The 25964-nt window shown below is 37.4% G+C and overlaps 1 long non-coding RNA gene and 1 pseudogene across 10 annotated transcripts; both read right to left on the bottom strand.

Moving 5' to 3' along the window:
- Positions 1-198: 198 nt before the first annotated feature.
- LOC139959538 (uncharacterized) lies at positions 199-14936 on the bottom strand. 10 transcript variants are annotated; one of them, XR_011790156.1, is made up of 10 exons: positions 14781-14930; positions 12255-12356; positions 11634-11990; positions 10807-11021; positions 6069-6374; positions 5474-5507; positions 4919-5085; positions 4359-4389; positions 2127-2199; positions 199-931 (listed from the first exon to the last, which is right to left on the bottom strand). It is a non-coding gene; the product is annotated as an uncharacterized lncRNA (long non-coding RNA). The 10 variants fall into 10 exon arrangements; XR_011790155.1 differs by lacking the exon at positions 4359-4389 and having other exon boundaries at positions 14915-14936; XR_011790151.1 differs by lacking the exon at positions 4359-4389 and having other exon boundaries at positions 14118-14930.
- A 10187-nt stretch (positions 14937-25123) lies between these two features.
- Positions 25124-25222, bottom strand: LOC139960728 (U2 spliceosomal RNA; annotated as a pseudogene).
- Between the last annotated feature and the right edge of the window lie 742 nt (positions 25223-25964).

The following is a 25964-nucleotide window of genomic DNA, read 5'->3' as shown; positions in this document are numbered from 1 at the left end:
TGATACTAAGCAGTCACATGTACATATGGGATAAGCCCTATGGCCTTTTACTTCACACCAGGTAGCTATCCAATTCACACCAGTAGACTCTTTTTGGACATTTTTTTTAAACATTTGGAAGACCATTTTCACATGAGGGGAAAAAGAATGGATTTCTCCTAGATAAAAATAAAAACCCCATCTTACTTTAGCCAGACAGTGCTTGAATCCATAGGTTTGCTTGACAAAAAGTTCCCAATAAAAAGGAGGTGGCCTTCCATGGCTGCCTGATGATTCAGTTTACAATACCATGGCACCCCTGATATTATCAATATCCTTTTATTTAACTTTCATTTATTAACTAAACCTGATTTTGAATTAGTGTTAGATAACTCCTAATTTAGCCCAGTTTTGCCCTCCAGTTTTAAAAAGGAAACCGTACTACCAAAGCACAAACAACATAAATGTGGAAAGGCTGCTCCCTTTCATTGTCGTCTCAATCCCCCCACCCCCCACACCACACCCCAAATGCTATGATAGTGATATTTCGAACAACGATCATGAGCGGTTGTGGGAATGGTCTTTTGCATAAATTAAATGATGACTGCTCAGGTTAAAGACTAGAACATCGAATTAAATGTAGCTCAACTGACTTTGCAAAGTGATTTGTACCAACTATCATGTTTTAAAGGACTCCAAATAGGTGCAGATATGATAAAAATTGTCTCGCATTCCAGCAAGAACAAAATAAATTTCAATTTGTCATGATTGGAAGAATCCATATACTGCATTGCAATCAACTCGAAATGTAAATCTATTAAGTAACAGACTGGTTCAAGCCCATTCAGGTCCGGCTGGTTGGCGTTGTACCGGTCAAGCCATTCTGCCAGCGGTCGATTGTCCTTCAGACCGAGTTGCGCCATTCCTTTGCTGATGGAAGGTTCATTGGAATCTGAAAATGAACGCAGAGAGGTTCTTGGTAAGCCATGTCCTCTTTTTTCAAGTATTCTTGGGTGGAGGGTATTTTCTATGGGTGAGGGTAGTCTGGAGGGTGGGGGAAGTCAATTCAATTAATTATGAGAAACGTCATTGAATTAGGAACCACCTAAGGCCTTTTCTCATCATTGTCGTAAGTTTGTCATCTTGAGCTACGTGACAGTTCATAAGTAGGGGGGTTATATTCGAGCAGAGATTCGAATCCCTGAATAGAGAAAGTTTACAAAAACTTGTTAATTTGCAGTCATTTTTTTTTGTTGCTGTCACAAACAGAAATGGATACCCACTTTCTATTATTTGTAGATGACAGGGACTGGTTCAATCGCAGCCTACACGGCCAGATAAACTCTTTATATTTTGGCTTTTAATTTCTTTATTCTGAAAAATTTTGATAGAACAAAAATACAGCATTTTTGATCGGGCTTCTGATACTTCCTTGTGATCCCTGGACATCATACATTCAGCTACAAGCAAAAATAACTGTTGTCTGTCCTGTCCACCAAAATAATCCTATTGTAATGTTTTCAGACCCTAAGGGATAATAGGTCTCCCCCCAACCCCTCCCAAAAAAAAGGGTGAAAAAGGGCGGTGCTGCATCCAACCGAATGAATCTTTTCACTCATTGTTTTAACCAAAGAGAAAAATTTGGGAAAGAAAACAACAGATTATTAATATAAATGCCATATTTCTCTGAATCATTGTCTATGCTCTGATGGAATACATTTGTTCCAGTAGCAGGGTTCAATTCCCAGGTTCCAAATGGACATGGCAGTTTAATCTGCATTTTCCTGACGATCAGACCCAAAAGAGAACATCGATATGTCTCTCCACCGTTATTCCAAAGAAGAAACCTTTCAGAAACTCAAGGGTACTAAAGGGATTTCTTCCTTTTAAATTAACCAGGGTCCTACACTAAATTAACAGGGTAGTAGCATGATGGTCTCTGCCTGATTCCCCCCTCCCCCCACCCAATTTCTTTTCTTAAGTTTTTGGTATTCATCCTTTCATATATAGTCCATCTTGCATTTTGCCTTTTGAAAAACAAGAATCCTTAATCTTCATCCAAAGCAGCAAAAAGTTTCTTTCCAAACACAGTAAATTGATTATTATTTTTATTATTATGATTATTATTATATTATATAAGTACATACCTAGAATGGAGGCCGCCTGAGCAGAGTTCTTCAAACCTTTGATATCTTGTGCAAGAGTGTCCAATTCCTCTACCTATCGATTAAATGAAACCAAAATCTAATCATGTCGTCTTCCACATTAAGTTTTTTAGGGAGTGTCACTACCCGACAAGCCCTATAGGGTTTTTTAGTACACTTCCTTTCACAAGTTTTGTTTCTTATCTCCTTCTATGTCATATATGAGTAAAATCTTCCTTTTTGTTGTTGTTGATATCGAATCAAAAGGAGTTTAACCCCTGGTCGACCCGGCGAAAAGTCCTACAGGGGATAATAAGTGTGTTTTTATAGAATAGACATTTTTTTCCCTTTTTTTTCTTGGAATAGTTGTCTATGTTCAGTCAGGGAATTGCTGGTAAATGAAGTCTTATATAATTACATTGGACAGGATAGCCATAATCATACCCGAGGTCAGAGTCGAAGAGCCAATTAGGGAGGGATTTCTAAAGGAGAGGAATTTCTAAGTACTGAGGATTGTGGAGACGGAGTGGTTTCTATTGTTTGGGTAGGGAGTGGTTGAAGTTTCGATTGTTTGGTAAGGGAGTGATTGCTACTTTATGTTTTAATCAATCGGTCATTGTTGGAGTTGTTTGTTTTGTTCTGTATATATAAGTATACTTGGAGTCGGGGGCCTAGACCCATTTAGGAAAGGATTTTTTTAATGGAATGAGACTTTAAGTAGTAACAATTGTGAATACAGAAAAGGTTTGGTTTTCGGGTAGTGAGTTGTTGCTACTTTGTATTTCAGGGGGAGGCTTCAATCAAAGGGTCGTTCTCGAGGTTGGTTTTGTATAACTTGGTGTTGAATTCTTCAAGTCGGGTGAAAGTAGATTTTGTGTTTTCTGCACGGAGAACGTACAAAGTAGCAATATAGTTAGGGATTTTGAGTGCGAGTCGATATGCTCTGGTGTGGATTCTGTTTTAAATTTGTTTATTGGGATTAGAGATGGTAAGCAGGGAGATGCTCCTGTAACTGAGAATCGGTTTTACTTTGGATTTATAGATTTGGATAATGGTTTTCGGAGGGAAGTTATATTTGTGTGAAAGGATTTGAATGGATTTCAGTTGGAACCAGCAGCGTCCTGCAGTTCTGTTACAATGTAGATTAAATGATTTTTTGCTATCGAAAGTGGTACTGAGGAAGGTTGCATTGGGAGAGGCAGTGATTGAGGTGTTGAAAAGATTAATTTTGGAAATATTGTTACAGTATTTTGAGTTTATTATTGAGAAATTGACTAGGTTAGATTTGGAGGGATTTATTTTTATTCTCCACATCAAGCACCAGTTTTCAAGATGTGTAATTGCTTTGTTGATATTTAGTTCCGTCATATGATTATTTTTATTGGTGCTCCAAATGGCTATGTCGTCAGTGTACTGACTATAGTTGCATTTAGATAGAGGGGGGATGTTCAAATCATTAACAAATAGGGTGTTGTTGGAGCGAGTCTTCAATGCCTTTAACAACCTGCATTTTATGATTTAAGTACAGATTTCTATTCATTTCAGTATGGATCTTTAAATGGATTACCTAGCAACATGATATCATTCCAATGGAGCAATTGACAGTTTTAAGCCGAGTTTTAAACTGCTCTCTTGCCGAGGATTACGATATTTTGAAGTGCCTTTACATCAACTGCTAATAATCCATGAGAACTCAAATGAGATCATACACACATGCTTATTGAATTAAACGAAGCAGATTCCTGCACTGAGTGTTTTGGCTGGCACACTATATTAAATGCAGCTTTACATGTTGTATATCACCACTGATTGGCTTCTTATTATCCATACTGATCCTCTAAAGCTTAGGCAATTGTGGTAGCTTCTAAGGGGCAAGGTATATTTTTTTTGTGAGAAAAAAATATAAATACTGATATATCATTTTCAGGATTCTTGCCTAAATAACAAAACTCAGATATAAACTGGTGGTATATCTCATTTTACAAATTTTTACATCAAGGATTTGCATCGGAAGCTGTTTCTAATACAAATCATTAGCCTAACTCGACATAGTTTGGATAGGTATCAGATCTGTTTTGGGGAAAAGGGGGAAAGGGGGGTGCAGAGAAAATTCCCCCCACCCCTATCAGCAATACCACTGAATTGAGTACTTCGTAAAATTCATAAAAGGATTACATAAGCAATCAGTTTGAAAATGCTTTTCATATTTAGTTGGCATGCCAACTGATTACTTACTTGTACGTTGTTATGAGAAGGCAAACAGGACCTGCAATGAAACAGAATCAATAGGATGAGCCCAAACAATATGTCTTAATTGCACTTACTAATTATGTTATTGTTTATTCCTCCTGCATAAACACATAATTAAACCAAAGACCTCCACATGTTCTGGGCTCAGAACTTTTTCATAGCTTTAGCCCTACATTCACCAGTTTTAATTCCTCCTGTTTGATTAATTTATTCTTCTCTGACAGCTAAAAGTGTTTTTCTCCGTTTGCTGCAAACCTGCCGTAACAAATACACAGACCGTTTCTGACCAGTTGATTATTTAATATGACAAAGTTCGGTTACCTGTATTGGCTGCACCGTACCTATATAGTCGTATCTCTTTATTGCTATTCATGCATTTGGAGAAAGCAAACCAGTCTACCCAAAACCAATATTGCAGACCGCTGTTTTATTTTTTTTTTTTTTACTTAGTAATGGAAGATGGAAAAAAATATTAGAAAACTTATAGCTGTGGCACTGTTTATATTAGATAAATACTCAAAGACTTGACAAATTTAATATTGTACCTTTTCTCAGGGTCACATCCCTTGCTATTCTGTTGATGATCATCATCATCATTGGTACCATCAACATCATCACCACTATCGTCATCATCATTGTCACCATGATCATTATCATCGTCACTGTCATGGTCATCATCACCATGACCTATTCTCCTGAGGATAGCCACGGCCTACAAATGTGGAAATAAATAAAACGTTCAACTGAATCATATCATATCACATGTACGATTAATTTATTTGTTTGTGTCAAAACTAATTGAGGAACTTGAAAGTAACTTGAAAATTGGAAAAGAGGGTCGGGGGAGGAGCTAGCCTCTTTAAATCCTGTTGATTTCTCTCTTCTTTGTTCTTCGACGGTGGGGGGTTTCTTGCACATGTAATGTTTCAAATGTGTTTGAACTTGTACACTATTATGGTATTGGCTATAACCACCGAATAATATATATATAAATATATATATATATATATATATATATATATATATATATATATATATATATAAATATGTTCTTTTTTTCCAACTTGGCACATTACAGTAGAATTCAAAATGATATTTACCTGATCATCTGCTGGATAATACTTTGGCACCAGACTGTAAGAAGATTAAATGAACAATTCCTTGTTTGTAAAGCATACAAAACATTTGTCTTCATTATGTGGTAATGGGGAAACTACAACAACATTTGGAGACCCTGGAAAATAGGAATGCCACTGAATGGGTGATATGATTATGGGCCTGGTTACACCAGTGTATCTATCTGGGACAATAGGTCAAAGTTGCAGACTGTTTGATATTTTGGCAATCTTTGTGATCCTTGATGTAAACAGTGGTCAAAATACAGTGATCACATGTTCATTAGTCAGCTTCACCGCTTGACCAGTTATTACTTTTATGTATCTTAATAAATCTGAGCTAAGCTTTTTATGCAAAAAGCATACTTATATTTTCAAATACAGAACTATAGTACGTGGAAAAAAACCTTCAAATATTACATCTAGGGGCTTTATGAAATAAAACAAACACAGTTCTGGCAAGGGGTGGAGACATCAGCTTCCCTTGCACCCCTCGTTCAGGTACCCCCCCTGCTTTCACAAAATCATATCCCACCCATGGTTATTTATATTATGATTCTAATCTTACGCTTTCACTTACTAGTGTATTTCTTGAAAAGTCTTCTGGCCAAAAGTGTGGCCAGGTCACCTTTACTGTTGGTGGGGGCCATAAGCAGTCGCCTGGACCATGGAACACCTCCGCTGGCATTCATGCCATATAGATGAAGAAGGATGTTGTCCGCAAGATTGTCAGCACCATCTTTTAACACCTGGCATCTCACCAACTCACTAGAGCTGGATTGATGCACAAATGACATCAATGTAACAGCAGGCTCCCTCTGTAATTGTTCATGGAAAATGGTTTCCAGGCAACCACTTTTCTGAAACTCGTACAGGAAAGTGACAACTGCAATGAAATTACAAGAGAATCAGCCTTTTAACATGCAATGTCTTTCTGATAACAAAATAGAAATATTTTAATATCACAAAGTTTATACTAACAAAGAACTCGTGTGTTTTAAAAGTTATGATGCTGAAGGCACGGTATTGCCTATGCCATCATGCTGGTGTGGGTGTTTGCGCATGTGACGGCTACCTTGTAAACACAATATTTCAACAAACAAAATTAATCAATGTCATACTTGGTAGGTAGATGCCCCAAGATGTGCCCTGTTGACAGCACTGATTGAGATGTTGAAATGATTAATTTTGGAAATATAGTTACAGTATTTTGAGTTTATTATGGAGAAATTGACTAGGTTAGATTTTGAGGGATTTATTTTAATTCTCCACATTGAGCACCAGTTTTCAAGATGGATTTTGGTGTGGTCTTTATTTGGTTTTGGTATTAGAATCATTTTGGCGTATTTGGGAAATAGCCCCGTCTAAGTAGTTTATTAAAAAGAGGGATAATATGAAAGTTGGATGAATATTGGTAGGGATTTTTGAGCATTAGGTAATTTAATGGTAATTTTTTTCTAGTAGGGGGATGTTTTCGTTGATATATCCTAAGGGGTTGGGGATAAAGCTGGTTGCATTTCTGATATTGAATCTGTTATTGTATGGGTGGCCATGAATATATTTTTAAAGTATGATTCAATTAGCTTTATTTGGTCTTGAGTATTTGTAATCAGGTTACCTACTTTATCTCTAAGGCATTGGTCTGTATTACCTGTGTTTGGGGGTGTAATGGGGTTTATGATATTTTTTAAATTTTTCCAAAAGTGTTTCGGGTTTTTGTCATTAATGATTGAATCGCAATTTTTGGACTCGGTTTTGATCGTCTGCCGATATTTGTCTATTTATTTGTATTTTAAGTTGGTTAATTTGGGTTTTTAGAGTTGGATCTCGTAGGTGACGTCTGAGTTTAATTAGTGTAAGAATATTCCTATTTAGTTTTCGATTTCTGTTTTGTTTTTAAGGGGCAATGTTTATTGAAGGTATTGAAAATATGTTGGGCAATGCTGTCACAGTATTTGTTGATGTAATTTAGCTCGTTGTTTTGGTTGTTGTAATTGGGGATAGTGTTATTAGTTACAAGTTCCTCTTTAAATGCTGTCTAGTCTGTTTAATTGTAATTATACGTTATTTTGGATGCGACTGAGGTTTATGTCTAGCTCAATAAGGAGTGGAAAATGGTCACTGATTAGGTCATCTTCTAGGATTTGAATCCAATGAGTTTTAGTTGCAAGGTGGTTTGAGGTTATGGCGTAGTCAAGTAGTTCAGTATTATTGTTTATTGGGTTTATCCTAGTTTTGGTATTTTGGTTAATTATTGTTAAGTTTTATCACATATTTCTAAGAGGGATATGCCTTTTTCAGATATTTTGGTGCTACCAAAAATGATGTGGTGGGCATTTAGATCTCCTAGTATTATTGTATTTTTATTAGAACTTTTTTTTATTGTGGATATGGGCTCATTTGGGGACTATAATAGTTAATAATGTGGAGAGGTGTATTATATCTTTCGAGTCCAATTTCAATTGTTAGATTGTTTGTTTGGGTCAAGTTTGGGAGGAGGGTGGCTTTGAGGTTGTTTCTTTCAGCAATAAGTACTCCTCCCATAGAGCAAGAGATATCGTGTCTGAAAGTTTAGTAACCAGGGATGCTAAGGTGGGAATTTTGTATTTAGTTTAGTTTCGTATAACAAAATGATATCCGGGGAGTGGTTGGTGAATATACTAAGTAGGAGGCTTAATTTTGAAAGGATACTGTTGATGTTTAGGTGGAGGAACTTGATCGAAGGAGGGAGTGTGCTTGTCATGTAGGTGATTGAGGAGGGCTAAATATTGAAGGTTGGTAGAGACGTTCCATAATTACAGTTTCTGGGATATTTAAGTTTAGGTGTTAGGTGTTAACTGGCAAGGTCGTCGGATTTATAATTAATGTCGGCTTTTTGGAAGGTGTATTGTACTAATTCAATTACAAAGGTTGCGATATTAAGTTTTTCTTCAGTGTCGATTTTATTTTGATTTTGATTTTGTGTTTTCTTTTTGTTCGGGACAGTCTCTAACTCTGTTGACCGTTTTCGTCGCCGCTGGAGGCATGTCCAGCACCTAGCTAACCAATTCTGGCGAAAGTGGTTAAATTATATCTACCTGAATTGCAAAAGAGGTCTAAGTGGACGGGGTCACAGATAATCTGCCAATCGGTGACTTGGTTTTAATCTTAGATGAAATGACTCCACGTAAACTCTGGCCCTTGGCGCTGGTTGTTAGTGTTAACTGTAGTAGAGATGGGTTAGTTAGGTCGGTAAGAGTTAAGACTAGGACTACCGAGCTGGTTCGTCCTATTACTAAGATTGTTTTACTTGAATCGGCATTCTCATCTTCTTAAGTGTTTGGACGCAATGCATTATCCTTGAAATTCCATGTAAATATAGTTGATGTGTTTTATCTTCGTTATTGAGCTGTCAGGTGTGTGAGGTTTAATAGTTATTAACCTGGTTTAGAAGCTTTACGTCACAATTTTGATTGCAAAAGCTGTTGTGGAATTTAATGTACATCGATGGGGTGGTTTATTGTTATACTTGAATATGACGTATTCCAGTGGGGGGAGTGTCATCTTTGCGGATGTGTGCTATTTGCTTAGCGTGACCAAAGGGAAATTTCCACTTGGTCGAGGTCGGGCAGAGGTCAAAACTGCCCATTTACTGGTTGCCTTTCATATCCACCTCCTCGATTTGCATACTTATGTAATCGATGTACAATTACGTAATCGATGTATACTTGCGTATTTTGTGAGGTACATATGCTTCATTCCTCTCCTGGTTCAGAGAGGCGTCGCATGTGTTCCTGTAGCACTGTTCCTTAGTATGTAAGTATTCTCAATATATAAGTATTATGGGGCTTGATATTGTAATTGTATATCTCTTTTAATATCGCATTATAGATATTTGCCTTTAATGTGATTTGCTGTATGCTTGTGCCTGTTATTTTGATTGCCTTTTTCGTGTATTTGTTGTTTGCATATTTGTAAGAGTATCTGGAGTAGAATATCTCGCCGGAGGTTATTTTTGGTTGGTATTCTGTACATTCTCCAGAAAGCCGCTGTTAACCCCAAAAGCTGCCGTTAACCCCAGAAAGCCGCCGTTAACCCCAGAAAACCGCTGTTAACCCCAGAAAGCCGCAGTTAATCCATGTAAACCCCTGTACACCGCAGTTTGTCCTGCTGTTGGTTTTGCCCGGTAACGATTGTAAGTTAAGTTATAATTATCAAGTATGTAATTGTTGCCAATCTTTCTCTATGTTTTGTTTCATGTTACCAAATGTTAAAGTTTTACTTCTTCCTTTTGTGCATTATTTATAACGAGAAATATAATGCATTATTATGTTATTATTTATTTGTTCAATTCATGTGTTTATTTCACTAATGTTTGTATATTGATGTTTTGATATCTTTACTTTCTAGTTTTCATTGTGGTCTTGTTGAAACCACACGTGTAAATAAATGGGTTTAAACCTACAACCACCTGTTCAGCTTCATTGAGCGTTGTCTCGGTGACAGTTAAAAAAAAAACTCTGGTTTTCGCCACATCTCAGACATCTGGTTTGATTTTTGCAAGTATGGTAGGTGTGTCCAAAAAGTTGACATTTGAAGCACTGAGTGATTTGGTGGGGGTTCGTGGTATTCTTCTGTTTTGTGTTTAGAGTATCCTAAGTAGAAACCTTGTTTGATTAGGGATTGTTGAGGTTCTTGTTCTTCAAATGTTATTTTTACTTTCCAAGTTGGATTGTTTGTGGCGTGACTAATGAGTCTTTTAGTTGTATTGGGGTGTATTCTTGGTCTTTGAGTTCTTGTTCAATATCTTTGATTTGAATTTCAGGGTTTATGCCACAGGCTACTACAGAGAAGTTTCTTTGTCTTACTTTTTTGGGGATTCTTGGTTTGGGGTTGCCTAGTTTAGTCTTTTGAGTCCATGGTTTCAGGAGGACATTTGCAGATTTAGGGTCATGGGGGTGATTAGGATGTCGTTACTACGAAGACCATTTATATTTGAGATCATGGCAGTTAGCAGTTAGTAGTTTAGCAAGGGTTATTAGGTTTTTTGATAGTTCTGGTAAAATTCCTGATACAATGATTGTTTGAGCGGACTTTTTGGTGGTTGGTTTGGAGTTAGGAGATGGGTTTATTTCAACAGAGTTTGGACGTTGTCTTTTTCTGCTATTTTTGTACAGGGATCCAGTCATTAATGTCTATGTCGAAATCAGAGAGGGTTAGGTTTTCGACTAGTGGGGCAGTTATAGGTGGGTAAGGGGTCGTCATATTGGCAAAACAGCCCCTCCCTACGGGTTTTAAATGGCTTCTATACAATGAAATTGATCATAGACTTCACTTACCAGAAAGAATTAGTCTCTAGCCTAAGACAGCAGACGGAAAGAGTAGGAACTCCTTTTGAAGAGACACACTATGAATCGAAAGTGTACTCGGTAGCGCTGTGTTGGTATCCAAGGACGTGTACGTTCTGTAAATGGTGGGTAAGTCATAGAGTGAAGGATGATGGGGTGGCGCTATGTCAAAAAGCTAACTGTTGACCAACATAGTCCACAGAACCCTAAGGAAAGGAGAGGAATGCAAAAGAAATGAGCCAGTTTTCTTCAAAGTAAGTCTCGTACATTTAGCACAAAACATTAAACACTAATTAGCAACTAATTCCAACAAAGTTTAGGCTGTGATTGAAACTTTACTGGTGGAAACATAAGTAAATATATATTACATTTTTCGGAACCTTTCTTTCTTATGACTAACCTTGACTGTATATTGCAGCTTTCCAGCTTAGCTGGTGTTTTTTCATCAAATCAGCTCATCTTTGAGTTTTCTGATCTTGACAACAATCAACTGTCTTTTTAATTTACCACAACCCAGACCACACTAATTGACAACTCTTTCCAACAATCTAAGGCAACAATCATCAATTTAAGACAACCAAATTACTAATTACAAAATGATTCCAACAAACTAAGGCAACGGGTCTCATTAATTTAGCACAAAATAGACCACACTAGTTAGCAACTCATATCGATAAACTAAGGCAAAACTTATAAATTTAATACAAACACACCACACCAATTACCAATAAATTATCACAGCACTCCTCTTCAATTAAGCACAAGCACACCACACTATAGCTACTCATTCTACCAAACTAAGCCACAATGTCTCCTACCTTTAGCACAAAAACAGACCACACCGAATACCGACTGGTTCCAACAGGCTAAGGCACTGTGTCTCGTACATTTAGCACTGATCTTGACAACAATCAACTGTTGAGAGGACAAGACTGATGTTCACGAAACTGGCTCACACTGATGTTTCCCTTGAATCTTAACTTTTCTCCAATTTCTGTTAAATCACCTCCAGATAGCACTTCCAGATCTCTCTGTAGAGGACAGGCTTGAAGGATCTTCTTGTATTTGGTGGAGTTTATTATCTTTCAACCACTTGTTCTAAACCTGATCCAGCTTCATTACAGACATCCAAGACTCACAATTTTCCTTCCATTTTCTTCATCTTATTCTTTCACCTGAGACAGTATTGTAAAAGATAAGAAGATTTCATATATTGGAAAACAGATACTGTAGACATTGCAACTAGACTCATTTTTATACACTCCCTCCCTTCCTCCCCTCCCCTCCCTCCCCCTAACTACCTAAACAACCCTGACTGCTGCCTCATTGATATAACTATGTATAAACAAATGTATATCATTGTGGTTTAATGGCAGAAAGAAACAAAACGAATACCAGAGCTTAAATATTTCTGTGTTAATATAGTAAATTGTGCATACCCAAACGGAAGCATTACAGAATCTTCAATGTCTCAGACCTCCAGCAGGATGTTAGTCACAGTTCATGGAGTCTTCTTGTGAATCAGTGTAGCCAATGCAATGCTGTAAAGACAAATATCAAAGTAATATGTATATACCTATGGTGAAATAAATTTCAGTAGTTTCTTTTAAGTAGTTTTACATAAGATCATCTTCCAGTTTGCGTATGCAGATACCTTTCCGATGAATGTTTACAAACATGAATAAACTGTACCTCTTTTTGTTACTAAGTGCCTGTTTATTTTAATACTTGCAATATGACTCATTAATGAACCTTACTAGACATTGCTATCAAACCTTTGGAGTTCTTCATAAAATGCCAAAACTTCCTTTGATGTTATTGTACATTGTTCACTATAATGCTCAAGCCAATAGTAAGGAATGAATTAAACACAATTTTGAGAACATTTCATCAGCCAAACAATTTTGAGTGTACACTTAGCAAAGATGAAAACTGGCTTTGCAGCCTTACACAAGTACCAACAACATATTGGTATATTCATGGTAAACCCTCATGTGCTTCCATGACTTCTAGCACCTGTGTAATAATATTCTATATCAACAAGGACAGAGATACTATATATTGTACTTATCTCTCAATACTCTTAATATGTGTTTACCATGAGTTGTGTTCCTCACAACTTTCAATCAATGTTTTCACATTAAAAACCAAATTAAAGACAATTACTCAACAATGAGAGATCGACTTAGCAAAGTTTAAATTCGGTTTAATAATAATCGAAGTTTCAGTGAAACAGTTCTGCCGACCATAAAATCATGCCTTAGGCATCAAAAGAAGTCTATGATCTGATGAAGATATGTCGAGAGTTGGACCAATACTGTTATGCTAGTTTATCAAATTAATACATGTTTATCAATTTAGTTGCCTACGCTAGGTAACATCAGCTTGCATGGAGAGTTTTCTCCACACCTGAACCATCACCAACATCAATTAGACCAGAGCCAGGCCTAATTGCTTGAGAATTTTATTTTACAAAGTACCGTTGCTTGTATAAGAAGCCTAGAATAGGTTCGTCCTAATCTCTATCTAGCCTCCGCTTTGGTAGGCTAGCCTAGGTTTTCCCATTTTCATTTGGTGGTAGGCCTAGCCTGGGGCCATTTGTTCCCTCCCCTAACAACATTATTTTCCTCCCACTAAAAAGTTGAGTAACTTACCTCCCATACATCATAGGGGAGTCAAGTACGTTTTCATGGGGAACTAACATTTTCAGGGGAGTTAACTAAGGTTTTTCATGGGAGGCATATTGGCTAGGCTATGTGGAAAGAATAGATGTTGTAACTGGAATAACTGTAGGAAAAGATTTTAGGGAGAAAGGTAACATTATGGGTGAAAAATAACATGGTTAAGGAAACTAACATACTATTTTCAAGGGAGTAGACTGTTGTTCTGTAGGCTCTGACGGCATATTTTCTTTGTAGAGTAAGCTAAAGAAAGTTGTGATAGTATGAAGGAAAATAAAAAATGTGACCAGGTACCTTACTTGTGTAACTGTTCAGTGATTGGAAGATAACAAGTGTTTGTGAATAGGCCGGATTTTTGCATATGATTGTATGCGAACATGGGGTAATTTACATGCGTGGAATTCAGTGGTAATGGGTTGTTTGCTAGTATGGCATTCATTGTGGGAATGAAATAACATAGAAAATTTAGCCTATAGGTATGCCTTCCTTGGTTCCTCCCCTTGTTTTCCCATTTACCAGTTTCTTCAATTACTACAAGTGTCCCTTTGAAATAGGTTCCTTTCTTTCACCAAACTCTCCTAAATCACAAGATACATTTACTACGTACAGTTGCTTCACTACCTAAATTAATTCTTTCCACAGCCAAGCCATCTTTCTTTCTTCCCCTGAAAAACATTGGTTTCCTCTGCTAAAATTTTAGGGAGGAAACTAACGTTTTATTCTTGGAAGTTGGAGAGGAAACCAACGTTTTTCCGGTCCGGAAACTAACACTAACAGGAGCCGGCCTTGCCTGTCATGATGGAGAAAATCATGGAGAAAAAAAAAGGAAAGAGAGGAGAGCTTTTTTCCTAAGCTGATTTGTCGGGCTGCGAGTTAGTTTCTTGAGGATGTGTTACTGAGTGTTAAGTCTAAGTGCTAGATGGCATAGCCTAGGCTATGGTAGGCTACTCTGGTACTGGTAGGAATTTAAAGACAATTAAGTTATGCCTAGTCTAACTGTACTAGCCTTAACCAGAAAGTAATTAGGCCCAACCAGCTAGGTCTAGTATTTTGTCGGAAGATATAAAGTGACTTACTTTACTTACGTAAATTGTCTAGTGAATATCATATTAGGCCTAGGGCCTAGGTTAGCATTCCAACTTACTATAGACGCCAGTGCCTATGTGAGCTAGCCTATCGTTAGGCCTAAGCTAAACTATTATATGATAGGCTAGCCTAATTTCTCACGCTCGCTGACTCAAACAATGTGAAGTAATAACTTGCTCCACAAAACTAATGAACAACCTTCGAGCTAGTGAATATGTCTGCCATTCACATTCTTTGGCAGTTACTCCCCATACAGAATAGGCTACGAAATACAATTACGTATGAAATGTTAGCCAACGGCTGCCAGGAAGCGAAGTGCACTGCTCGTTTACCTTTCGTGAGCTTTATATACAGATCATAGTTCGCGCTCCTTAGCTTAACCTTTGACCACGACCGTGTACGGCTGACCGAAGATAAACTAGCAATGGCATGCTAGATGCATATTCATTTAAAATCATTACATTAATAAATTTACAACGACACAATTCAAATGGTCTCATAACATAGGCCTAACGTCATTAAACATGTTGGTCAAGATAAATTATTGAGTTCGCTGCGAATCTCGTCACAAAAGTTGCTTTAATGATCAATATAGCATTACCCGAATGGGTTGGTCTGGTATTAGGTATAGGCGGGGCAGTAGGCCCAGTGGCGGCGGAACCGGGGGGGGGGGGGGGCTTGGGGGGGCTCAGCCCCCCAATAAAAAAGTTGAGGGGGCAAATGCATGATAAGCCCCCCCAATATTTACCAAGGCTCCGAAACGTGCATCTGCCCATTTTTCAATGCATATTTGTCGATCTGTCCGATGCACACGTATACTATATAGGTGTAATAATTTTAGTAAATGCTGGGGGACCCTCGGCCCGTCCCCTGGCTATAGACCACATTGTCACCCCAACCGCGTCTTCACGCCCCGTGAAAAGTGGAAGCAGTGAGTGTGAGTACCGGTAAGCGTAACACAACTTCGTCTTAGGCCAATGACTTGCCTCATTTCAGCCAGTTCTCAAACATCCCCTTACTTGGTGACGGAGCGTCCATATATACAGTCAGGGGCGGATGCCCCCCCCCCCCGACGGACTCAAATGGACTGCTGGCGCCCTTTTCAGCACTACTTTTTACTTATTCGCGATTATTGACTATTTTATTGCGCTCTCATATACCTATTGACATTTGTCATATTCTGTTGGTGTAATTTTCCGACAAAATGGAGACGACACCTATTTATTCACTGTTTATCTGAAAATAAGCAAGGCCCAGAAAGGGTCATTTCCTGCAATCTAGGGAGTATCTTTACTCAAAAAATTTCTGTACGCTCCGCGCCAACCTGAGGTGGCGCTCCTCTTAGATAGTGTCGAAAGCGCCCCTACAGACCATTCTTGCCCCCCCCCCGGCCCCTGACCAATACCCCTAGCTCCGCCACTGCCCTTACTACAATCAAAAACGTCTTTGCGAGTACACTACGAGTAATAGCTACTCTCTTAAAACACCATCGAATATACATAGTACAATGTTTTTACAGACTTTACGTGCAATCTGAGAAATTGCAGGCTTGAGACCCATGTTTTAGGGCTAGGTATTCGCAGCATAAAACACTCGGGAAGTGCCGTTTCCGGCCATCTGGGGGTTTGAAAAACCCAAAATTTTCTTGTACGCTCCGCGCCAACCGATGGTGGCGCTCCGCTTAGATGGTCTCCACACATTAGCCCCCCCAATAATTTTTCCGTTCCGCCGCGCCTGAGTAGGCCTACTGTCATGATCAACTCGGGGGGGGGGGCGGGGGTGTAGGTCCGGCGTATCCATGGGTCAGACATTGTAAAGATAATAATTTACACTTTTTGAGGGGGCCGGACTCTTGGGGCGAATTTTGACATAAACATGGCAGCCTAAAATTGTTTAGCTAGGCTACATGAACAGTTCCGGATACAACCAATTTTGGCAAAAACTGTTGGAATTTTGTGACAAAATGTCACATTTGAGATTTTTTAGATAAATTGTCTGAACTTTAAACCCATTTCTGTGATCCAAAAGTGTTCTTAAAGTACAGTGTTACTCTTTTGTGCATCTTCATCAGAGTTCTAGAGCATCTGTTCCTTATGCATGTCTTGAAGTAGAGGTTTGGTAAAGTAGAGGTTTGGTAAATTTTAATAGAATCAATAGTTATATCTACTTCAGTTGCTGTAACTGTAGCTTAGGTGCCCCCTCACCCCCCCCCCCCCAGGTGCCCCCCTCCCTCTGCCAGGTTTCATCTAGGATGAATCACTGGTGCTGTGATCGATTGGATAAAGGCAATAGCATTTGAAGCAATGAAGTTTGGCAATCAGGAGGTTCTATGTAAGGTGGATTTATCATCCAAGAGCAGTCTACGGTTTTCCCATCTGAAATGAGTTTCTAAATTTTATATAAAATGTTGAATTGGAAGCCACCCATAGTGTAAGTTGTGATCCATAAGCCTGTGCGGGCTTCTCCCACATTTGTGTTTTCGATTTCTGTAGCTTAAAAAACTTTTTTCCCCTAAGGCATAAATCCTTGGGATGTGTGGACTGCCCCCCCCCCCCCACCCCACCGAACTCTTTTTTCCCCCTATAGTTTCCTATAACCAACATAAACTTTTAGTTTAGTTGTGACAAGAACCTTGCTTTACTATGTTACCTTTCATTGGTTGGACTCAATACTTTTTATGAAACCTACGTTTGAGTTGAATCTTGGACTTGGGTTACTGCATTATCTAGATCTATGGGGAAACTGTCAGTATATGAACTTGTGTTTGAGTTACTTGATTTCTCTGAAATTTAGTGACTCTAGTCCTGACTCGTTGCATAACTGGTAATAGTTCCTGAAAACTCAACATGAATTGAATATGAACCACTGAATCAAGAACTACTGGAGACTAATAGTTCTTCAGATCCTTGGCTAGATGAAGTAATGCATGGTTTCTAATACAAACGGTATACTTTATCAATCCCGTTCTTTGAACCATTGACCAGAAACTTGTGTCCGTTCTGGAGAGAAGTATTGATTTATAATAAGTGATTTATCAAAGGCTTAAACCAAATATAAAAACTTTCAACCCTCATGTTTGATATAGTGCTGTCATTTCTTTCGCGGGCAATTTGTACCGTAACATTTATTTCATTAACAACTTCAAAATGCACCACTGGACTGTAATGTATATATACAGGGCCTTAGCTTTACGCTAAATGAGTATACCCTTCAATATTAATTAAATAAATAAACTCAATAAACGCAAAAATTGGTAAGTTTGTCTAGGTGTTGATTTTATTTGTTCGACATCAATATTAATTATCATTACCACAGCTCTGATATAGCTTACTCGAGACACCATTCTTTATTCAGATATTTTTCCAGCAGCAGAAAGAAAAGTGTTGGGCAGGGTAGGGCAGGGTAGGGCAGGGTAGGGTAGGGCAGGGTAGGGCAGGGTAGGGTAGGGTAGGGAAGACGCTGAGAAGAGGTTGAGGGACTGTTACTTAGTCTTACCCATTAAGAGAAATCGCACAATGCCTGTTATATAAATCTACCAGAACTGGGCTAGGAAATTATGTGTAAATAACAGGAACCCCCTGACCATATTTAAGAATTATGCAAACCATAAATTTCGTGTGAAACTGTTGTTCAATCTGGTATATGTTTTAGGGGATTTGATCGATTTCAACAATTCTGGATTTAACATCAACGACTTCCATTATTGCTTCATATCGCTGATATTAGTTATCGATGTTTTTTTTGTTTTTTTTGCTTTCTATTTCTTCATTTCAAATAATTTTCTGATATTTCAAACTGGACAAAGGGAGAAAAAACACTTGATTACATTGCTGTTATTAAATAGAAGACAATTTTTTGTTAATTATTTGTAAATCATCATACAACGCCGTACGGAAGATCAGCCGGATACGGAAGTTTTTAACCAACGATATAACTACAAAACTTGTATGTTCCTTGATAATGCACAGGCTTGACTACTGTAACTCCCTTTTATTTGGCCTTCCTGACTCTACACTGAAAAAACTTTAAACTGTTCAGAATTCTGCTGCCCGGTTAATATCATGTTCATCGCGTCATGATCACATAATCTCCAGTGCTTCAATCACTCCATTGGCTTCCAGTAAAACAACGGTCAATTTATAAGCTCCTCCTCTTATCGTACAAATCAAAACACTCCCTTGCCCCTGGTTACATTACAAATTTAATTCCTTAGTATCATCCTCAACGCCAACTTCGCTCGTCTACAAAGTGTCTTCTTGCCACCAGCCATACCCCAAACACAAAGTTTTATGGAGAAAGAGCCTTCATCTCTGCTGCACCTCATCTCTGGAACAATCTACCATCTTCAATTCGCAATGCACCATCGGTTGACTGTTGTAAGCGTCTCTTAAAAACACATTTATTCCAAAAATTTACAGTGAATTGACTTGCATATTGGTGTACTTGTTTAAGCGCTTTGAGGCCTTTGCATAAAGCGCTCTATAAAATATTTGCTTATTGTTATTATTATTATTATTATTATTACCTGGCTACGTTTAACGATATCGCAAGGTTAGAAGAAATGATTCAATTCGAAATGTTGGCCTAATTGAATGATAAATCACTTATGATGTGACTGGATCAAGCCCGTCATTGAACTTCAACAGACGAGTCGTTAGAATGGATAATGTGTCGACTAATTCCATATTCTTAATTGCCGCCCTCAGTTTGCCATATTTTTAACTGCCGCCCTCAATTTCTAAATTGTGTATGGTGAGCTTTCCTCATCAACATACCTTTTTAACAATTTGTTTCGGTGGCTTTAGGAATATGACTTACTAACATATGTTATAGTTGCCCATATATGCTGCTATATATTGCCTAAACTGTGACCTCATTACAACCTGTACAGAGATATATTTTTATATTTATAGGAAAAGTCACGCAATATAAAGGAGCCTGGACACGAAAAGCAGTTTAGTTGATTATTTCTCTCTAGGGTAAGGAAGCCAACAGACTGCTCATATGTTTAAATCCCAATGTGATGATATAGTGGGTGAAAACCGGCTTTCATCAAGCATTCTGAGTCTTTTCAATCAATGTTCATGAGGAAAAAACAAATCATGCGTACATGCCGCACCCATTCCTGCTCCCAGACCACACAGTCAATATACCCATCCGTGGGACGTCAAACTGAGGGGGTAGGGAGGGTATAAAGGTAAACCCATTAAACATTGCAGTTCAGCCAAGGGCGGCCGAAGCACTTTTAATCTGGGGGGGGAGGGCACCGACATCAAAGGGCACTTTGCAGAAATTCGATTGGACTGATATATTTAGTACCATTTATAACTCTTATTGTATTACCATATTTGAATATACACATCACTCCATCAACGCCCCCCCCCCCCCCATCAAGGAAAAAATGCATACTAGCACTGCAAAATCCAATGTGCACGTGCCCCCTGTGCCCCCCCCCCCCGGTTCCGCCGCCCTTGAGTTCAGCTAATGACGAAAGAAACTGTTTTAAAACCTTATTTTCCCCCTATTTTCAAACCAGCAACATCAAAGCCACGGATAACTTTCCACTCTTCGACAACGAGGGGAAGCAGCATTTTTGGAATAGCTCAATAGAATCCGGTAAGGTTCTAATTGGGGAATATAAATGATGTGCAGGGGGTTGACCCGCTTCAAAACGCCTTCATCTCTTTAATTAAACAGAGGTTTCCTGAGGCTGCCTTCATAATTAGTTATTGTTCTACCACTACAAAGTGGCGATCATTTGCTTGTAGATGAATAAACAAGACAATATCTAAATGCAACTTCATCTGTAAATATAGAACATGACTTATTGTACATTTTTTGTGTACAGAAGAGTATACAAATATTATACACATGCGCAGCCCGTATATACACAGCTACACAAAATCACCCTCGATGATAGATCGGCGCAGCAAATTACTTTCGCTAGCAAGACAGACGCCTAGTTAAGGACTGCAGAACGGATTAGGTTTCTAAAATTTTTAGTAATTACACGACAATCGGATGCTTTCTTTTGGTTTGTTATTGTCTTGAATGAATTTCTATTGATTTTCTTAGTAATTTGAATAGTTTGATAAATGAAAAAAAAAAAGTTATATATATATTTTTTACTTCTTTTGTCGAGTCGGATTACTAACATACGGCGTGAACTCTAGATGGTTATAATAAATGAGCAGGCAATGTAAAATCAAAATAATGATGAAACACATATACATTTGTTTTTCATGGTATACTGTACTTTTTAAAGTTTTTTGATGAGATACAATCCTTTTTTTCAACCACAATGTTCCTTTATAAAAAAAAAACCGCAATGAATGATTAACTCGACTGTTTTTGTCTATTTTTTCTGTTTTTTTTTCTGGCCATGCAATCAAGATCTCTGTACACTCGGGAAGCGGGAAGTTGAGTATCACACTGGCGTAGTGAGATCTTACCTTAGTTTCACTTCTTTTTTTTTCTTTATTTATAATAATTTTTTTTTTTATTGTTCATCTGCCCTACAGCGAATTATTCATGGATTTATGAGGCACATTTTCTCGAAATATATTTTACACAATGGTGGAAGTGACTACTTTCGCTTGAAAATTGTATTGCGAATATTTTGACATATGAAATCAAGCATGGTTTGTGCATGCAGGCGGGTTGAATATATATATATATATATATATATATATATATATATATATATATATATATATATATATATATATATATATATATATATATATATATATATATATATATGCAAAGTTTTGAAGTCATTATTGAAACCAAACTGTGAATATTCAAGCTAGATAAGTTGCACTTGTTTGGGATTTTTATTATAGAACTGCAGGTTACGCAAACAGGATAGACATTTTACTCAACTCAACCTTAAAAAAATGTTACCCTTTCATTTTATTGGTAAAAGATAAAACATGAATTCCAGATCACTTATACTTACTATGTCCGTCACGGACACCTGGACAGAATAGCTTCAAGCTCGCTCAGAAATTTATCATTTCCCAGGCACGCCTGTATAATATCAAATTAAACCAAACTTAGTAAACAAACAAATCGATCATTAAAGCTGGCAGAAACTACCCTCCCCCGAAAACATAAATTGTATCAATGTCAGATTAAAAGCTTTAAAAGAATGGGTCGTAAATTTTACGCTTCAATTCAGGTTTCCATTTTTAGAGGGGATTTCATTCTGGCTGTGCTATGTGTTTTCCAATGTTACGAAACATAACTTACGCCATGCAAATATAAACTTGTAAGCTTAAAGGTTAATGTTCATAGGGTTTTCATTTTCATCCTATATCTCATGATTCTGTGCAGTAGGCCTAAATTATCAAATTTTCGTTCATAAAAATTCCACCCATTTTTTTTTATAAGATTATATACATGGTAGGGACGTTTAAAGTTATTGCAGTCCATAAATATCAGTAAATAAGTAACTTATAGATAATGCTTATGACATGATAATGCCTCGAACAATAATCAAACTAAACAAGTCAAAATTCCAGCAGAAATACCACAATATACCACCTTCACCAACAAAAACGATCATTCCAGACCTCCCCCCCCCCCAATCACAGACACACCAATATATCCCGCGTTCTGATGTTACTGGTGTAGAACTATAGGCCACTGCAACATGCATGTATCTTGATAGTCAGTTTTACATTATAAGAATTAGAGGGAATATATAATACACCGAAAATTAAAGACGTAACCACGGTAACAAGGAGAAAAAGAAAGATTGCTAATTGCTCGTTATTTGCATGTCACAAAAACGAACATTGATTCAATGGCGGTATAAACAAAATGAACCCTTTCCGAGTCTCAATCATATAAAGTTGACAAAACTATCCTCGAATTATGCCCTCTACCCTCGAATGTACCTTACCCCACCCAACCCTCTCCCCTCCCCCACAAAAATTCCACTGTAGAGCATTGAGTAATGTATTTCCATGCATGTGGGGTCTTCACGCACCCGCACCCCTTTGTTTGTTCCCAAACAGCTCTTACTAAAACAACAGTTTCGCCCGACTTATTGTAAGGTGCACAATTACATGAACGCATATGTGTTAAATTGTAGTTTGCACTTTCCATATTTTTCCCCATACGTTTTTCGACATATTTTCGAGCCTCTAAAGTTGACAGAAAGTAAATATTTCTGAAATGGCATGAAGTCCGTAAATTGATACTCAAACCAGAGAATAAAAAAGTTTTGATTTTTTCTTCAAGATGTTTCTAAATTCTTTCGTTGATTCACTCCCTTACCCATGGGTGTCGCAATTTATTTTTACACTGATTAGTGTGAAAAGATACGTATAGTCTTAGTATACACGGTGAGTATATTGGCGTTTTCTTGTTACATTAGAGAAGTGGTTAGATCCATATATGGGCAAAGTATTATCACTTACATAAGGAAGAAAGAATATGAAATGAAAAAAAACAAGATTTCTTCACCTTTTGCATAAATCCAGGTCAATTCTGTTTCTGAACTTGTCCAGCACTAGAAAGTTCGTCAACTATACAAATTAAAAGATAACTTTCTTTTACTATTTTTTTTTTGGTCATTTCCAATCGTAAATTTATTGGAAACAATTTTTAGACAGAGGGTAAACGGCATGAAGGCCAGTCAGTCTCTTCATGCCCGTAGCCGGAAATTCTGAGTTGGGCAGGGACATCGACAATTTAAGGAGGGGCACAATATTTGTGTCCTCGTAACTTGTGATGTTCCAGTCGCGTAGACGTTGCTATGTACTGTCGTAGTTGTATATGGGTTGAAATAAATCCAAATGGTGTGTTACCATTCGACAAACTATAAATTCTGCTATATAATAGGCTATATAGCATTGGTCTACATGGAAGCGTAAAGTCTGGAAAAACTCGAATAATCTTGTCATATACGGTAGCATCCGAACATGTACATTTCAATAATGGACATTGCTGATTAATTTCTTGAGAAACTATTGAGGACCTTGATTATTTAACTTGCTTTTAGTCGATTTGAAATAATATCAGGCTTTGATAAAAAATCAAATATGTAAAACGTCGTTTTCAAAGAGGATAGAAATATATATATATATATATATAAGCCGAACAATATCAAGGTCTTCTCACTATGTGTCCTATGAGTTTGTCCAAAGGACGTTCCCCAATTTCAGAACCCAAATTGTCTTATCTCGCGCAACTGGTATACGCCCACTATTCAATCAAACACTCGTTCAGAAAATAGACAGGAATCGGTTGCTTTCTATAGTCACTTGAATTGTAGGTTGGATTAATTACTTGGCTTATTAAAATACATTATTGGACTTTGTCAGAGCTGTGACGTATCCTATAAGTGACTATGTCGCCTTGTCGGGACTCAGCGTTAAGAAGGTGCAGACTATTGTCTGTAAATTATCCCCGCCGGTTTCAAGATGATCTATAGAGTTTTACTGCAGTGTGTACAGTAGAAAGATTGATTAATTAATTCCGATCTACAGATCTAACGTACACAAATCTGCTTTCGAGCTGGAAGCGTATAGGCTACACACTGAGTAATGCAACAAATTTGGTTCTATTTACAGACAATCGTGAAAGAAACCGCCAAAACAAAATCCCAGGCCTGGTTTGATATATTAATGTTCCTCCTACATTGACATGCTACAAAAACGTTATCTAACCTGTACTTCGTGCTAGTCAGGCTTATCTCAGCAAGGTCCAATATTTGTCAGTATATAGTAAACCTGAACACTCACTGCGTCTATAGGCAATATTAGAGGTATAGCGAAAGTGTGTGTATAACGTTTGGAACCAGCAAATTTGTAAGAGTTTATCTTTAGCATATATCAACAGAAAGAATAAAGATAAAACACAATTCTATTTAATTTCACTATTATTGATATATCTCGGATAGTATTTTCATATTATTGAAAACTGTACATATAGCCTAGAGTTTAATTAATCCTTTTTTGTCCTTTTCTGTAATCATAAACCATTAACTTTAGATCATTGAATAATTGAATTAAATGATATCATAAACGTCTATTTTTTTTAAGGAAAAAACGACTAAATTATTTAATTATTTCTAAACTTTATCAACTCAGTATGATTACTTTTAAGTTTAGCAAAACATTACTCAAAATAGGTACCATAGTTACCGTACTTCGAGGGGCATAAAATCAATGTGTAAATATACATGTACACTTTGGTCGCAGTAACACAGTTAGATCTCAATCTCAGAAATGATGAAGAATTTTATTGGATTTCGTTTGTTTACAGTTGAGTTAAAAGTTGTTTTTAGTTGTTATATAAATGTCATTCACTCTATTAGAGAAGTTTTGTGCTTGGTTGGTATAGCGCAATTTCCAAGAATTTTACCATAATGGCTAAATCATTAATGCAAACAACATGGCAACTGATCAAACTAATAGACTGAGTATAGATACTTTTTAAGAAAAAGTCGCCCAAGAAAGAACCTGGGAACGAAAACCAAACTACCGAACGACTGATCCGCTCTCAACGTACCCAGTCCCCTTGCATCGGGACTGTGACTGTGTGATCATCGTCGGGTGTGCATCACCATTCCCCTCGGAAGAGAACATATACTACACATGATCTTAGCCAAAAGGCCGAGAAGCGATCTGAGTATTGATAAACTCTGACAACGTAACAGCAATTCAAGTTTACAATTTTCGTCGGCCAGACACTTCTAATAAATTAGCATATAAGTCAGATTCAAAAGTCTAATCAGAAATATTTATGTTTTTTTCTCTCTCTTTCTTCTTTTTTTCTTTATCATTTTAAATATGAAACTTAAATAGTCGGTCTAATGAACTACAATATACAATCTATATTGAATTTTTCTTTTTTAAATTGAACGCGCAAAAGTTGCTGCTTTCAAGTCAAATTTGGCGATATTTTCGATTCCAGTACATTCATACAAGGTCACATGGCATCCTTCTGCTGTCATTCTTAAAAGGGTTTTATTTATAGAGAGAAAGGGAGATATCTATACAAAAACTCGTCCATAAGTGAAAGTGACGGAAACAGCCTTAAGCCTATATTTAAGTTGATGGGAAAATTTGGTGACGTCACATGAAAAACTAAGAAAGAGAATTTTGAGCAGCTGTTAGGTCAGGGTAAAAGATGAATGAGGGAAGTAGTTCTCCGATCGAGGTCTTGATAAAGCGTTAGCTGTAGGAAAATAAACTTTGCCTCGCATTTCAGCTGTAAACATGTGTACTCGCTTTTTGAAGACGAATCCAAAATATATTACACCCTTTAGCTGATTGGGATTTCTTTGTATAGTGAATTCCCTAGGGTGGGGAAGTCAGGGGGAGAAGGACTACTTAATACACAAGACTTGTAAACGAACCAGGAACC

This window comes from Apostichopus japonicus, chromosome 19 (genome assembly GCF_037975245.1).
Source record: "Apostichopus japonicus isolate 1M-3 chromosome 19, ASM3797524v1, whole genome shotgun sequence".
NCBI classification, from domain to species: domain Eukaryota; kingdom Metazoa; phylum Echinodermata; class Holothuroidea; order Aspidochirotida; family Stichopodidae; genus Apostichopus; species Apostichopus japonicus.
This window is presented reverse-complemented; position numbering and strand designations above follow the sequence as displayed.